The 14,807-nt window shown below is 38.1% G+C and overlaps 2 protein-coding genes across 20 annotated transcripts in view; one reads left to right on the top strand and one right to left on the bottom strand.

Moving 5' to 3' along the window:
* Positions 1-372, bottom strand: part of LOC110259688 (uncharacterized) — a 136,604-nt gene extending 136,232 nt beyond the window's left edge. For all 7 annotated transcript variants that reach the window (XR_014838360.1, XR_014838358.1, XR_014838359.1 and 4 more), the window contains exon 1: positions 327-372. The gene's annotated coding sequence lies outside the window, so the exon portion shown is untranslated. The remainder of the gene's footprint in view (positions 1-326) is intronic.
* A 71-nt stretch (positions 373-443) lies between these two features.
* Positions 444-14,807, top strand: part of ARB2A (ARB2 cotranscriptional regulator A) — a 416,372-nt gene continuing 402,008 nt past the window's right edge. For 11 of the 13 annotated variants that reach the window (XM_085014062.1, XM_013994989.3, XM_085014060.1 and 8 more), the window contains exon 1: positions 444-604. The gene's annotated coding sequence lies outside the window, so the exon portion shown is untranslated. Of the gene's footprint in view, positions 605-3,513; positions 3,638-14,807 lie in introns of all 13 variants that reach the window. The other 2 variants (XM_021085388.2, XM_085014057.1) reach the window with 1 other exon arrangement.

Genomic DNA, 14,807 nt, shown 5'->3' with positions numbered 1-14,807 from the left:
GGAAAAAAAGCAGGCTCAAGAAGCCTATGCCTCACTACCTACTTTATATAAGTTATAATTTAGAGGTAAATTTAATTTTCTAAATCTTAAGTCTCCCACCTCCTATGTCTTTTCTGGAGTTGAATGGATCAGGTGAAGGGGGAGAGACCATGAGAATGGGCAATTAGCTGCATGGGCTCCCGCAATTGTTTTTAAAATTCTGCTTGGAGAATGGGGCTTCACCGTAGCCCCATCCTTTAAAACTACCCAGGAAATGGTGTCCCTCGCCTTAAACGGCGAGGGAAAGGCGAGGAGAGCCCACATGATAAAAACTGGACAACGCTTACCTCCCACAAGTTCCTCTCTCCCAGCCTACCTACCGCCACAGGAACCAACCCACCGACCACGCCCCTCCCATTTCCGGCTTGTCGCGGCCGCCGCCGTCGCGTACGCAATGACGTTTTAGTCTCCTGCGGACCCCGGAAGTGCAACTCGAACTTGGTCGGGGCGCGGATCCCAAGAGGCAAAGTCATAACAACCGCACGAGGGAGTTCCACTGGCGAGCTGGAAGGCCACGCCTCCTCCCGCCTCCCCCCGCAGCCCTGCAGCTGGGGGCAGAGCTCAGGTAGGACCTGCGTTTGCCGGGTTTGTGAGCTCCGGGGGCAGGCCCGGGCCGAAATCAGAGGAAGAGGCTGGCCTTGTTTCATCTTGGGCGAAGGTCCCTGGCGATGGGGTCCCTGGCGCTGGGGCCGGAGACTGCCCGGAGCCACGCTGCGGTTCCTGCGGACAGCTCTGCCCTAAGTCCCGGACCCCGCTGATGGGGAGCTTCCACCTGACGTTTCCACTTCCTAGGCGGGAACACGTGTGTTCCCTAGATGAGTCTCCTTACAGTTGGACATACGGGGTTCTGGGAACCTAGAGATTGTAGCGTAAGGGACCTTCCTGCTTTCTCAGGTGGGGAGTATTGCAGTTCTCTGGTTAACGATATTTCTACAAATTATCATCACCTGCCAAAGCTTTGCCAGCAGTCGTTCGCTGCAGACGGAATATTAAAGTGTACTTATAGAATGCTATCAAAACTTGTAACATGCATGGGCGCTGGTGGAACATTTCACCGAGATGAATTCTTAATTGAATACTTTGGACTTTGAAGTAAAGTTAGGTGTATTTTGGAAACAGTCTTCTCTTTTCCTCATCCAAAGATTTAATATATTTTTCTGGTGCTCCAGAGTGTGTATCTGTTGTGCCAAATAATCGGTTACTTAATTTAGTGCTATATTTATTGGTAAGCACTATTGCTGCGTTTGTTTGTTTCTCCAAATCCTCTGAAAAATTGCAGAGGGAGAATCCTGTAGTTTTCAGGCTAGCAAGTGCCTTCTACTGTTTATCAAATGGGTGCAATGTGATGCAATCTATGGTATCCTTTTGTCTTAAAACAGTGTAACAAGTATATTCTTTGTGCTTACTTTTTTTATTCCTCATTGAGAGGGACCTATATATTTCATTTAATGTATTGAGAAGATAAGTCACAGAATATTTTTTGGACATACTGGTACCATGCTTCTATCTGGCTTCTTAACTAGGTGTTCCACTTAAGAGTAAAACCTAAGCAAGGGAAGCTCTGGCTGGCTTTGAGGCAGTGGCTGCTGCAATTCTGGTAAATGGTAGAATAGTACCAATTTCAAGAGGGCAGTATGACCTGTGACGTTGTGAATATCCATCTATTCATTCAATTATCATATATTTATCGGCCACCTTCAGTGTGCCAGGTCATGTTCTAGGTGCTGGGCTTACAGTAGTGAACAAACAGGCAGTCTTTGTGCTCCTGAACTTTACATTGTGGTGGATAGAGAAGCACAGTTAGCAAGTAAGTGTAGCAAGTAGTGATAAGAGGTATGAAGAAAAATAAAGCAGGTTGAAGGGTGACAGAATGATGAAGCATGCTGTTTTATGTCAGTCAAGATCAGCCTTGCTGATGATAAGAGGACTTTTGCCTAGAGATGTGAATGAAATCAGGGTGAGCTCTGTGGGTATGTGGGCATGTGTTTGAGGCTACGAGAAGGCCCTGAGGCTGAAATATGTTTGGTATATCTTGGAATGGCGTGGATGTAGGCATGGAGGCATCAGTGTTTAACAGTCTCAGGAATATTTATACAGTGATTTGTGTGAGCATGAGGGATCTTATTTATTGACAGCCTATTTTTTTTTAGCTTTCCCGGACAGACCTCTAAGAGGAGAATCTGTTGTTTTCTGATATATAGAAATGTTTCCAAGATTTTCATTAGCACTAACAAAATTAAGCACTATTTTCTCAGTTGTGCATAACTTGTGCTGTCTGTTTTAGGGTCAGATTGGGCTTGTACAGTGGCCATGGATAACTAAGTAGCAAATGAAGTAAGATATCTTTTGTCAGTTTTACTTTCCATTCTTTTTTAAAAATTTTATAACAATCATTTTAAACATTTCAGTGGCATTAAATATATTCACATTGTTATGTAGCCATCACTACCATCCATTTCTAGAGCTTTTCATCTTCCTCAACTGACGATACATACCCATTAAACATTAATTCCCAATCCCTCCCTCTACTCAGTCCTGGGCAACCACTAGCCTAGTCTGTCTCTATGAATTTGCTCTGGATACCTCATATAAGTGGAATCATATAACATTTGTCCTTTTGTGACTGGCTTATTTCGCTTAGCATGTTGTCAAGGTTTATGTGTATTGTAGCATATGTCAGAATGTTCTTCCTTTTTAAGACTGAATAATATTCATTGTATGTATAGACTACGTTTTGTTTATCCATTCATTGGTCCATAGATGCTTGGGTTGCTTCCACCTTTTGGCTGTTGTGAATAATGCTACTATGAAGATGAGTGTGTAAATATTTGCTTTAATTTCTTTTGTTTATATACCCAGAAGTGGTAGTGCTGGATCATGTGTTACTTCTGTGTTTACTTTTTAAGGAATTGCCACACTGTTGTCCGCATGGCTACACTATTTGCATGTTTTCCTGACAGTGCACAGAGGTTACATTTTCTGTACATCCTCACCAACACTTCTCCACATCCTTGCCAAATACATTTTCTCTCTTATTTTTTAAAAAGATAATAGCCATCCTAATGGGTGTGAAGTAGCATCTCAGTGATTTTGATTTCCCTAATGATTGATGATATTAAACGTCTTTTCATATGTGTTTTGGCCATATGTATATCTTCTTTGTAGTACTATTCATTTATTTCCTGATTTTAAAATAAATTTTTGCAGATTTTACTAGGTAAAATTTTTAAGAGTCAAAAAGGCAGCCACCTTATCTTCTGTTGCTTTTTTAACCCTAAAATACTGTAATTTAAAAACTTCAGTTGTTTATAGACCAAGTACCTGCAGTAACTCCAAACTTAGAAGTAAAAGAAACCATAAAGCATCTTTTGTAACAGTGAATCAATCTCTGAGTATAAGACTGTGATAAAAACAGTTCTGAAAAGCCAAAGATCATCCTGATCTGCTTTGATTCTGTTTCTTTTTATTTTGAAGGAAAGGAATGTATTGATTGGCTGACTGGCTGTGAAGTAGCTCTCTTATGTCTGGTAGCTGAGAAGAGCAGGAAACGGGAGATAAAAATGATGAAGAAATGGAGAAAAGAAGTGTTGGATAGCAGGTGACTGTGGCTATGTGGAGAATGGCAAAGGAGATCAGTAATGGACAGTAGGGACCAGAACTGACAGCAGAAAAGAGAGGCCTTGGCAAAAATGTGAAAGTAATACATCTCTACAAACTGGAATGGGATGGGGGATAGGGTGAAAGTGCAGATCACCTGCTGTTTCTCAGCATGTGATTTTGAAGTCAACCACCTGACCTTAAGTGATTTAGTAAGAGCAGCTGTATACCAAGTAATGTATGTCAGTTCATCAGGTTCAGCAGTTAGTATTTGGAGGGTGTGTATTGTATACAGTCCTACAGGAATAAATTAAGTTGCTGAGCCCACATATCACATCATTTCCACCTATAGAGTAGTGAGGTTTTTTGTTGTTGTTATATTGTATTTGTTTTTAGCTGTGCTCACACGCAGCTTGTGGAAGTTTCCAGGCCAGGGATTGAACCCTTGCCACAGTAGTGACCCAACCCAATGCAATGATAGCCCTGGAGCCTTAATCTGCTGCACCACAAGGGAACTCTGAGTAATGAGGTTTTAGTAATTTAATAAGTAATTGTGTAATTTAACAACATTCAGCATTGTTAAAAACATTAGATTATCTGTTTAAGAAAGGAAGGAATTTTTAAAATTCAGAATGGCTGATGACCCATTGGTGCAAAGTAAAATTTTTTTTTTTTTAGCTATTGAAAGTTTGAACACTATCATTTATTAAATACTCTCTGGGTACTGAGTTTAGCTAAATATTTCAGTTATAAAGCTTATTTAAGTTGGTTACTTTGCTTTAATTTAAAGTAATGAATGAAAAATTGTATCATATTTTTGCTTATCACTCTTTGACAAGTTAAAATTGATTAATTTGCTACAGATGAGATAGCAGATGACTGACTTGCTCAAGGTTTTACACTAAGGTAAAGACAAATTAGAGGTAACAGTGCTGTAGTGCTTGTTCTGATTTTGTATTATCTCCTTTTTTCTTTGAGAACAGTTCAGTTTTGCAGTGTACATACTTCAGTATAGATAACAGAGATAGTTTTTGCTGAAGAGAAAGATTTAACTGTGAAGACATCATTGAAGCAAAGCATTTATTGTATGTTTCCATTTCTTTATAGCAGATTGGATATTTATTTTAAGCCTAGTCTTGGTTGATAATGTACTTAAGGTTGATTTGCTCAGAGGTTAGGGAGGGGCTAATAAGACTGAGATTGTGGATTTGGGCCTTGTAAGGCCCTTTAATAGCTAATTACAGGAATAATAACAACTAATACCCAACGGTGTAATTGCTAATGGCTGTGAGATGTGGCTAGTATTTCTATACCTTGCTAATCACAGTGCTGTTATATGTGATCTGATATAAGAAAGCAGCAGGAAAGATTCTGTGTGTGGCTTAGCAGATACAGTACATCTATTTCAAAAACAAATCAGGGTTACTATCCAAGGTAATGAAGGAGTGTAATACTCTTTTCAACTACAAAACATAGCTTAGATTTGTGTGCCTTATGTAGAACATGGGACAGGATAGAATTGAGACCAAGATTATAACTACTCAACGTGAAACAGTTTAAGAAATTGAAAAGTGGAGTTCCCATAGTGGCTCAGTGGAAACGAATCTGACTAGCATCCATGAGGATGCAGGTTTGATCCCTGACCTTGCTCAGTGGGTTAAGGATCCAGCATTGTCATGAGCTGTGGTGTAGGTCACAGACACAGCTCTCATTTGACCCCTAGCCTGGGAACTTCCTTATGCTGTGAGTGCAGCTCTAAAAAACCAAAAAAAAAAAGAAAACAAAAAATTTGATTATTTGGCAAGAGAAATGCTCTCTTCATTTAAATTACCCCATTCTTGATTTCATCATTTTTGTCTATTCTGTGGAAGTGACTCTGGGACTAACTCAAGTAGTTTGGGAATTAATTAATCATCTTGGTCCATTTGTTTTAATACTTTTTAATGTATTGGAGTATTTATCTGAAATGGTCCTATCTAGGAATGGGTTGGTGGCAGAGAGGAGAGGAAGGATCAGATCAGGAAGGTTGAGAAAGAATTGACAGAAAAGACAGAGAATTTTTCAACTGGTATTAGCTTAAGCAGGGATAGGACTCTGGTCTCAAAAGATGGAGATAAGGGGAGGGGGACAAAGGAAGGAGGAAAGGCCCAAGATCTAAATTAATTGAAATATGAGGCAAGGAAAACAGGGCAGTAGTTAGGGTTTCAGCTATCTGAATCAGTAAATGGATTCCTAGTCATAAGGCAATCTGGACCTCATACTTACAGATCTTATGTGCTAGTAATGGTACCTTCTATAAAGACAACACTTTAGCAAAATGTTCGGTACTATGATAGAAGTATGTATAGGATGGTATGGGAGAGGCACATTGCCACCTGGGGTTATTGAAAGGCTTTCTGGATAAAATGATACCTAAGTTGAAAACTTAAGAATGAGTCATTTAAAAATAAAGTAGTAAGGTTTTCTAGACAGAAGAAGTAACTCTCAGCAGTCTGATATTTTAAAAACTAAAAGGAATATGCAGTTCCTAGAGCAGAAAGTTTGATTGCAATGAGAGGTTGTGAAAGAGATAGGAACCAAGTCATGTGGGGGAGGGGCATAGAATGTGAGGAGAATGCTTGCATAGTTTGATGAAGAGCCTGGACCTGCCTCTGTCGGTAATAGGAACTATTGAATGGTTTCTCTTGTTTCTCCTGTGATAAAGAATTTAACCTTGTCCTCAGCTTCTGAATGGTAATCTCTGTATCTTTGCTTCAGGGCTTTGGTTCATATTGTCTAATAGTGTGCTTTAGGGTAGGGGCTGCCCATCGCCAGAAAGACTGTGTGACTTAGGGTAGAGTCACTTGGTTTCAGTTGACCTGAAAGCTGAGATCAACCATGTGGAGTGTCAGTCAATCATGCCTATGTAACGGAGCCCCAGTAAAACTCTGAACACCATGTCTCCTGTGAGCTTTTCGGGTTGGCAATCCTCTGTGCATATCGAGACATATAGTTAGCAAGAGAACAAGATGTCCATGACCTCACTGAGAGAGGATATTGGTAGCTCCATGTTTGGTACTCTCCTGAACTTTGTCTTAAATTCTTTTTCTCTTTCCTGACATTAATATGTATTAATTTCCCCATGATAAACCATAATCATAAGTATGTTGGTTTTCAGTGAGTTCTTTGGGTTTTTCTAGAGAATTGTCAAACTTGAGAGGGCCTTGGGAATTCTCTGAACTTGTAATTGGTGTTAGAAGTGGAGATAATCTTTTGTGTGGATTGTGCCATCTACCTCCATAGTTGTCCAAAACCTTCCACATCTCCTTTCTCTGCTTCTTTTTTCTAATTAAGCACAGAAATAGCTTATTCTTTGAAATTAGGGCCAAATGAACTGATGATGTCAAATAATCCATCTTCTAAGATTGAAGCTATTTGGAAAAGTATCAAGAATGTTATAACATAGATGCCCCTAAATATGTTGCTATTCCCCCACATATTTTCTAATTGCTATGGACTCAGTTGCATTCTCTCAAAATTCATATGTTAAAGCCCTAACCCCCAGAAAGTAATTAAGGTTAAATGAGGTCATATGGATGGGATCCAACTTGAACAGGGTTCTGAGACACCAGAGATCTCCATTGATTGTCCTCTCTACCATGTGAGAACATGGAAACAAGGTGGCTGCCTAAAAACCATGGAGAGAGAGCTCAGCAAAACTCAACCCTGCCAGACCTTGTTCTGGAATTTCTAGCCTCCAAAACTGTGAGAAAATTAAGTTTGTTGTTTGAGCCACCTAGTATTTTGTTATGGCAGTTGGAACTGACTAATATACCAGTTCATGGCTAATATTTTCTTTTCCTTTGATTGATTAAGCAATTGGATTTCATGTGCTCTGGTGGAGGAATGTTAAGAATTTGATGAACTCAGTTTCCCTTAGACCCACTGTAAAGTTGAATCATCTGAAATTTTTCAAAATCTTGAAAGAAGTTGATCAGAAAGGCTTCAATGATGACCTTTAGATTATATACCATCTAAAGTGACTGAACAGAAAAACATGAACGTAAAAGGGGGGAAGAAGGAAAAATGGAATGAAAGATGATAGGTGGTAGGGTCTTTCCTGTAAGTTGGATTCTGGCCTGAAATTTATGTAGAAGGGTTCTAGGGTCCAATGAAGTTAGTTTTGCTGGTGACTCTTTTGGACCTCTTGCCTCCAGCATCAAAGCATTTTGAGCTATATCCTGTTCTTTTAGGATCACATAATGTGAGTGAAAATAATAGTGAAAATTTAATCTGAAATAGGAACACTGCAAGTACTTCTAAGAAACTACGTGATTCCATTTTATCATTGAAAAGAAACATTTATTTAAAACAAGTTTTACTTATTCTCAGTATTTTTCCTTGATAAGAAACATGTATAATTATATTTATCTGAACAAGCATGTGTTTGTCTTTTTAACTGTACCAATTAAAGGCGTAAGTCTTATTTCTCTCTCTTTCAGTGAAGAAAGACACACAGCCAGATCAATCCCTCATGCTGAAAATGAGTTACCTAGCTCATGTTCCTCTAATTTTTTAAATCCAAAGGTAGTAAAAGAAAGCATTCCTGTTTTTGTTAAGTCCAAAAGAAGCTCCTTCCCCACATGAAAAATAAGTTATTGCTGATTTGAAAAAAAATAGTGAGCAATTCAGTGATGTTGAGAATGACTGAATCTTAAGTGATCTCTACTAGATCATTGGGAATTTAAATATATGTTATCTGTTTCTGGGTAACAAATTATCTTAAAATTTAGCAGCTTAAAACGAAGAACGTCTCCTAACTCCCAGTCTCTTAGGTCAGAAATTTAGGAGCAGCTGGGTGGTTCTTTTTAAGGATCTCTGACAAGACTGGAGTTTAGGGCTGCAGTCATGTGTAGTTTGACTGGATCTAAAGGATCCCCTTCCAAGAACACTCATGTGCCTGTTGGCAGGAAGCTTCACTCACTCACCACATGGGCCTCCCTCTCTGTATCACTGCTTATGACATGGTTTTCTTAGAGCAAGTGATCTGAGAGATTGAGAGAGCACTTGAGATGAAAGCCAGTCTTTTATAACACAGTCTCAGAAGTGTGATACTATTGCTTTTCCTATTCACTCTCGAACAGACATATCAACTCTGGTACAGTGTGGGAGGGATCTTCACAAGGATATGAATGTTAGGAGATAAGAGGCTGGCTGCCAGTCTGCCCTCTAGCCTGTAATGGTTCATGTCCTTCCCGTATGTATACTCACTGCTTTCCAGAGCCCTCAGATGTCTCATTCTATTGCTATATCATCATAGTCCAGAATCTCATCATCTCAGTCAGGTCCAGGTATAGCAGGGGTTTCTTGGATGTGGTTCCTTAAGCATAGCTCTTTGAGTGACGTTCCTTTCCACTTGCCTCTGCTCATCCACCCCCCCCAACACTCAATATGCAGTGGTGTAAGAATGTCTGTAGACAGACATTCTTGTTCCAAAAGGGGGAGAATGGGAGATACAAAGATGTCACTGGTCCATAGCAGTTCTGAGATCCAGATGGGCAAATATTAAGTTTCTTTTTTAGGTCTTAAGCTTGGGAGTAATTATCATGGTTTTCAGCTTTACCTCTTTCTTTTTTCATAAAATGTGCCAGGTGTTTGTAAGTGAGTAGTTTTCTGAGTCTGCTTCCCTAAAGTTTTAAGGCTCAAAGCTCTCTCTTTATTTAACATACATTAAATCTTTTAAATATTACATTAAAAAAAGGTCTTATAAAAATCTTTTACAAATCTTGTGGGTATTCTGTGAATTCTATTGAGAAACATTTCTTTAGACAAAAGTTCCCGTCGTGGCTCAGTGGTTAATGAATCTGACTAGGAACCATGAGGTTGTGGGTTCGATCCCTGGCCTCGCTTAGTGGGTTAAGGATCCGGTGTTTCCGTGAGCTGTGGTGTAGGTTGCAGACGCGGCTTGGATCCCGCATTGCTGTGGCTGTTGTGTAGGCTGGCAGCTACAGGCTCTGATTTGACCCCTAGCCTGGGAACCTCCATATGCCGCGAGAGCGGCCCAAGAAATGGCAAAAAGACAAAAAAAAAGTCGCACCTACACATTTCTTTAAGGTAAATCATTGTATACTTCTGGCTCCTGCTAAGGCTGTGGGACAATGCTCTTAAGCTTTGAGGATCAGTAAGGCACACTCTGCTCTCTGTAGGGTCTTTTGTCTGGCTGACTAATATTCTCTGGTGTCACCTTTAATATTTTAATATTTAAAAAAAGATTTTTTTATCCTCAGCTTTATCTTTGAACCATGTTAGTACCCTGGATTTGATCTTTGCTCAGAAGGCATTTCTTAATTTTAGCATCATTTGTCTTCTGGAGAGGATTTTTTAAAATAGACTTTATTTTAAAAGCAGTTCTAGAACATGAACTTGGAGAACAGACTTGTGGTTGCCAAGGGGAAGGGGGAGTGAGTGGGATGGGCTGGGAATCTGGGGTTAATAGGTGCAAACTATTGCATTTGGCTTAATAGGTGCAAGCTATTGCATTTGGAATGGATAAACAATGAGATCTTGTTGTATAGCTCTGGGAACTACATCTAGTCACTTGTGATGGAGCATGGGAAGATGATGTGAGAAAAAGAATGTGTGTATATATATATGTGTGTGTGTGTGTGTGTGCGTGTGACTGGGTCACTTTTCTGTACAGTAGAAAATTGACAGAATACTGTAAACCAACTATAGTGTAAAAAGTAAAAATCACTAAAAAAACTCCCACAGTTCTAAGTTCACAGGAAAATTAAATGGAGTGTTCAAAGATTCCCTTACACCTCCTAGCTCCAGACTCATGCAGTCTCACCTTGCTATTGACATTCTTCATCAAGAGTGGTACCTTTGTTTTAGCAGACAAAGACCATAGTTTACCTTAGGGTTGCCTTTTAGTGGTGTACACTGAATGGATTTGGAGAAATATGTAATGATATGTATCCCCCATCATAGTATTGTACACAAAAGTTTCACTGCCCTAAAAAAATTGTCTCTGTTATGCCTGTTCACTCCTTCTTCCTCCCTAACTCTAGTAACCACTAGTCTTTTTACTGTCTCCATAGTTTTGCCATTTCAAGTATATCATATAGTTGAAATCATACAGTATGCAGCCTTTACAGATTGGCTTCTTTCATTTGGTAATATGCTTTTAAATTTCCTCCCTGTCTTTATAGCTTGATAGCTGCTTTTTTTTTTTTTTTAAAAAAAAGTGCTGTTGAATAATATTCTTTTGTACGGATGTACCACAATTGATTTATTCATTGACCTGCTTTAGGACAGCTTTGTTGTTTCTAAGTTTGGCAAAAATGAATAAAGCTGCTAACATCTGCATGTAGGTTTTTGTGTGGATACAAGTTTTCAACTAATTTTGGTAAATATCAAGGTGTATGATCCTGGATCATCTTCTCTAAGCTTAATTCTCCCAGGAACAATGTGTGAGGGTTACCAACTAGCTACAGTTCTGATTTGACCTCTAGCCTGGGAACTTCCATATGATGAGGGTGTGGCCCTAAAAAAGGCAAACACACACACAAAAAGTATAATTGAAGTACAATAAATTGTACATATTTAAAGTCTATAATTGATGTTTTAGTGTACATCTTTGAAACTGATCACAATTAAGATAAGGAATATTTCCTTCACCTCCAAATGTTTTCTTCTTCCATTTTTTGTTGGTCATTGTCTGTCTTCTCTGGAGAGGTAGCTGTTTAAATCTTTTGCTTACTTTTAAATTTGATTGTCTTATTTGAATTAGAGAATTATTATTCAATATTATTGAATTGTAAGAGGTTTTTTTATTTTTTTATTTTTTTGGCCGCACCCACGGCATATGGAGGTTCCCAGATGAGGAGTCAAATTGCAGCTACAGCCTACACCACAGCCACAGCAATGCCAGATCCAAGTTGTGTCTCTGACCTACATCACAGCTCATGGCAATACCAGGTCTTTAACCCACTGAGCGAGGCCATTCATAAAACCACAACCTCATGGTTTTTAGTAAGATTCGTTTACTTTGTGCCACGATGGGAACTCCAAGAGTTTTTTTTTTTTCTTTTCCCCAGTATAATCTGTACATGTCTTTTTTAGTGTGTATGTGTGGTGTCTTCCAAATATTTTCTATAGTCTGTGGCTTCTTTTTCATTTTTGCGAAGTTATTTTTATAGGCCAAATATTTTTAATTTAATGAAGTACAGTTTATCATTTTTTTTTTCGTTTATGATTTGTGGGGTTTTTTTGGTTGTACCTCTGAGAAAACTGCCTAATCTAAGTTTCTCAAGATTTTTTCCTGTGTTTTCTTCTAAATTTTTATAGTTTTAAGTATTATATTCATGTCTGTGATCTATGTTAAGTCAGTTTTTATGTATGATGTGAGGTAAGAGTTTTTATCTTTTTCCAAACAGTTAATTCAATTGAATCAATACTATTTATCGAAGACATTCCTTCCTTTGAATAGCCTATCACCTTTGTTGGAAATCAGCTAACACTCTATGTGCTGGTCTGTTTCTATACTCTCCATTCTGATTCATTGATGTATGTGTCTGTCCTTATTTTAATACCAACCTGTCTTGATTATTGTGGCTTTATGTTAAGTCCTAAAAATTTGGTAGGGTACTTTTTTTTTTTTTTTTTTTTTTTTTGTCTTTTAGGGTCATATTTGTGGAATATGGAGGTTCCCAGGCCAGGGGTCTAATCGGAGCTATAGCTGCCAGCCTACACCACAGCCACAGCAACGCAGGATCCGAGCTGCATCCGTGACCTACACCACAGCTCACGGCAACACCAGATCCTTAACCCACTGAGCAAGGCCAGGGATTGAATCCACAACCTCATGGTTCCTAGTTGGATTCATTTCTGCTGTGCCATGATGGGAACTCTTGAAGGGTACATTTTATACTTTGTTCTGCTATAGAATTGCTTTGATCATTCTAAGTCTCTTTAATTTCTGTGTGAGTTTTAGAATTAGCTTGTCAGTATTTACAAAATAGCCTATTGTGATTCTGATTGGGATTGTGTTGAATCTGTAAATCAATTTGGGGAGAAATGTCATCATAAAAATAGAGTTTTCTAATCCATGAAAATGTTATTTCTTTCCTTTTACTTAGGTTTTCTTTAATTTCTCTTAAAGTAGTTCTTAATATAATGGTCTTAGCTTTTATTAGATTTATTTTTAGATACTTTGTTTTTTGGCATCACTGAAATGAATTTTTCAAATTTTCTGATTATTCTTGATACTTATATGTATATGTTTACATAAATAATGTTGATTTGTATATAATTACCTTGTATTCTCTTACCCAGTTAAATCTATTTATTAGCAATAGTAGTTGTTTTATAGTTTCTCTAGGCTTTTCCATTAAACTGTCATGTAAAATGTAATCAGGGATAGTTTTACTTCTTTGTTCAAATCTCTGTTTTTCTTTCTTTTCCTCATAGCCATGTGTAGTGTAGCATCATGTGTAGGCCTGACAGGTTACCAATGTGTCCAAAGTTCACTTTGTAATAAATTTAACAACAAAGCCAATTAAATACCATATTTTATTTATCTTATCTATATTTACCTGTCTCAATTCACTTAATAATAAGGGTCTGTAGTCATAAGTTAATGTGCAAAGTCAATCAAATACTGCATTTGTATACCCTATACACATTTAATTTTTTTAATACACTTAGTGGTAAAAGTGGGCATTCTCGACTGTTACTGATCTGAGGGAGAAAGAATTCAGTTCTTCAGCAGTTTTGATTCTGCACTTATTATTCAATGCTTCTGCAGTCATAACTCTTCTCTAGCCTGGTAATTTGTCTCCTCTCAGGGAGGACACTCCCCTGGCTTAGAAAGCTTTGAGTTGAGTATGTTCTCTTCTTTTGATACTAGGTATGATTTAGTAAGTAACTGCCCATGTGGTACTTATGGTAGCTATAAATCTTTCAATTCAATGGAGAATTAAGATGTGGATAGGGTATATAATATATGGTATTTGATTTACTTTGTTCATTAGTTTATTTTACAGCAAACTTTGGAAAATGTTGATAATCTGTCTGCTCTATGTATAATGCTGAAGACATCATAGATTGCTGAGATTGCAGAGAGTTTTACATTCTAACTTGTAGTTACTTGTTTGCTCTTAGTTCTCCACTCCTGTAACTGACCTATATTTTTTTTTTTTAGTGAGAAATCCTTAGAGTGTAGAAAGAATACCATGCTCATTTCTCACTACTTTTTAGTCCATGATTTTTCTCCTCTCTTCTAGTTACCTGGCATTGCATTCCAAGTGACTGGAAGGGAAAAGAGTTTTGAAAATGTCAGTATTTGCTGCACTCAAATGTTTATATACTGCTTCATGTGGTTTGAAACTTGGGCTTCTTCCCTTTCTCATTTATGATCTAGTTTGCCAATGTCTGTCACATATTTAAAATCTGTGTGAATAAAACAGATGAGATTATTTACATATTGACTTTAAGGTAAAAATTACAGTGATATTTGAGGGAGAATGCCTTTTCTCTCTTCTATTGTTGCCCTTTTCATTTCTTATTTGTTCAATTTTAGGCTATTATTGGGCCATATGGCTGTTAAAAGATCATGTATCATTTACATTTTCCATGCAGCTATTATGCAGCCCTAATGTTTACTTATCTACTGTGCCTTTCAGAAGATTCTGAAATCCTGAAATTAGTTTTAAACTTAGAAAGAGATAGAATAGTCTGTCTATGCCATGTGTTTGAACCCATGTTTACCAAAGCTCTAAAGTGTTGTATTAGGCACTGATTAAATCACAGCAGGATTCTTGAGTTACAGAAGTCAAGTCCAAAATATTTATTGTGTAAGGAATCATTTAGGAAAGGGTGTTAGGCTGCCATGAGCTGTGGTGCAGGTTACAGATGCGGCTCGGATCTCGCATTGCTGTGGCTGTGGCATAAGCCAGCAGCTGCAGCTCTGATTTGACCCCTAGCCTGAGAACCTCTATATGCTGCGGGCACGGCTATAAAAACCAAAAAATAAAGAAAAAAGGGTGTTAGGTTTGGAATTGTTTCAGGACATTACACGAGCCTGGTACGTATTGTTTAGTATGTAACCATTATTAAAATAAAGACTGCACTTGTGAAAGAGCCCACTTCTATGCCCTTCCAGTTCTGTGATTTTATATTTTGAATATTTT

The sequence above is a fragment of the Sus scrofa genome, chromosome 2 (assembly GCF_054392235.1).
Source record: "Sus scrofa isolate SSC_HxYL_T2T_F1_AM1 chromosome 2, Sscrofa_HxYL_maternal_Yorkshire_Landrace_v2.0, whole genome shotgun sequence".
Taxonomy (NCBI): domain Eukaryota; kingdom Metazoa; phylum Chordata; class Mammalia; order Artiodactyla; family Suidae; genus Sus; species Sus scrofa.
This window is presented reverse-complemented; position numbering and strand designations above follow the sequence as displayed.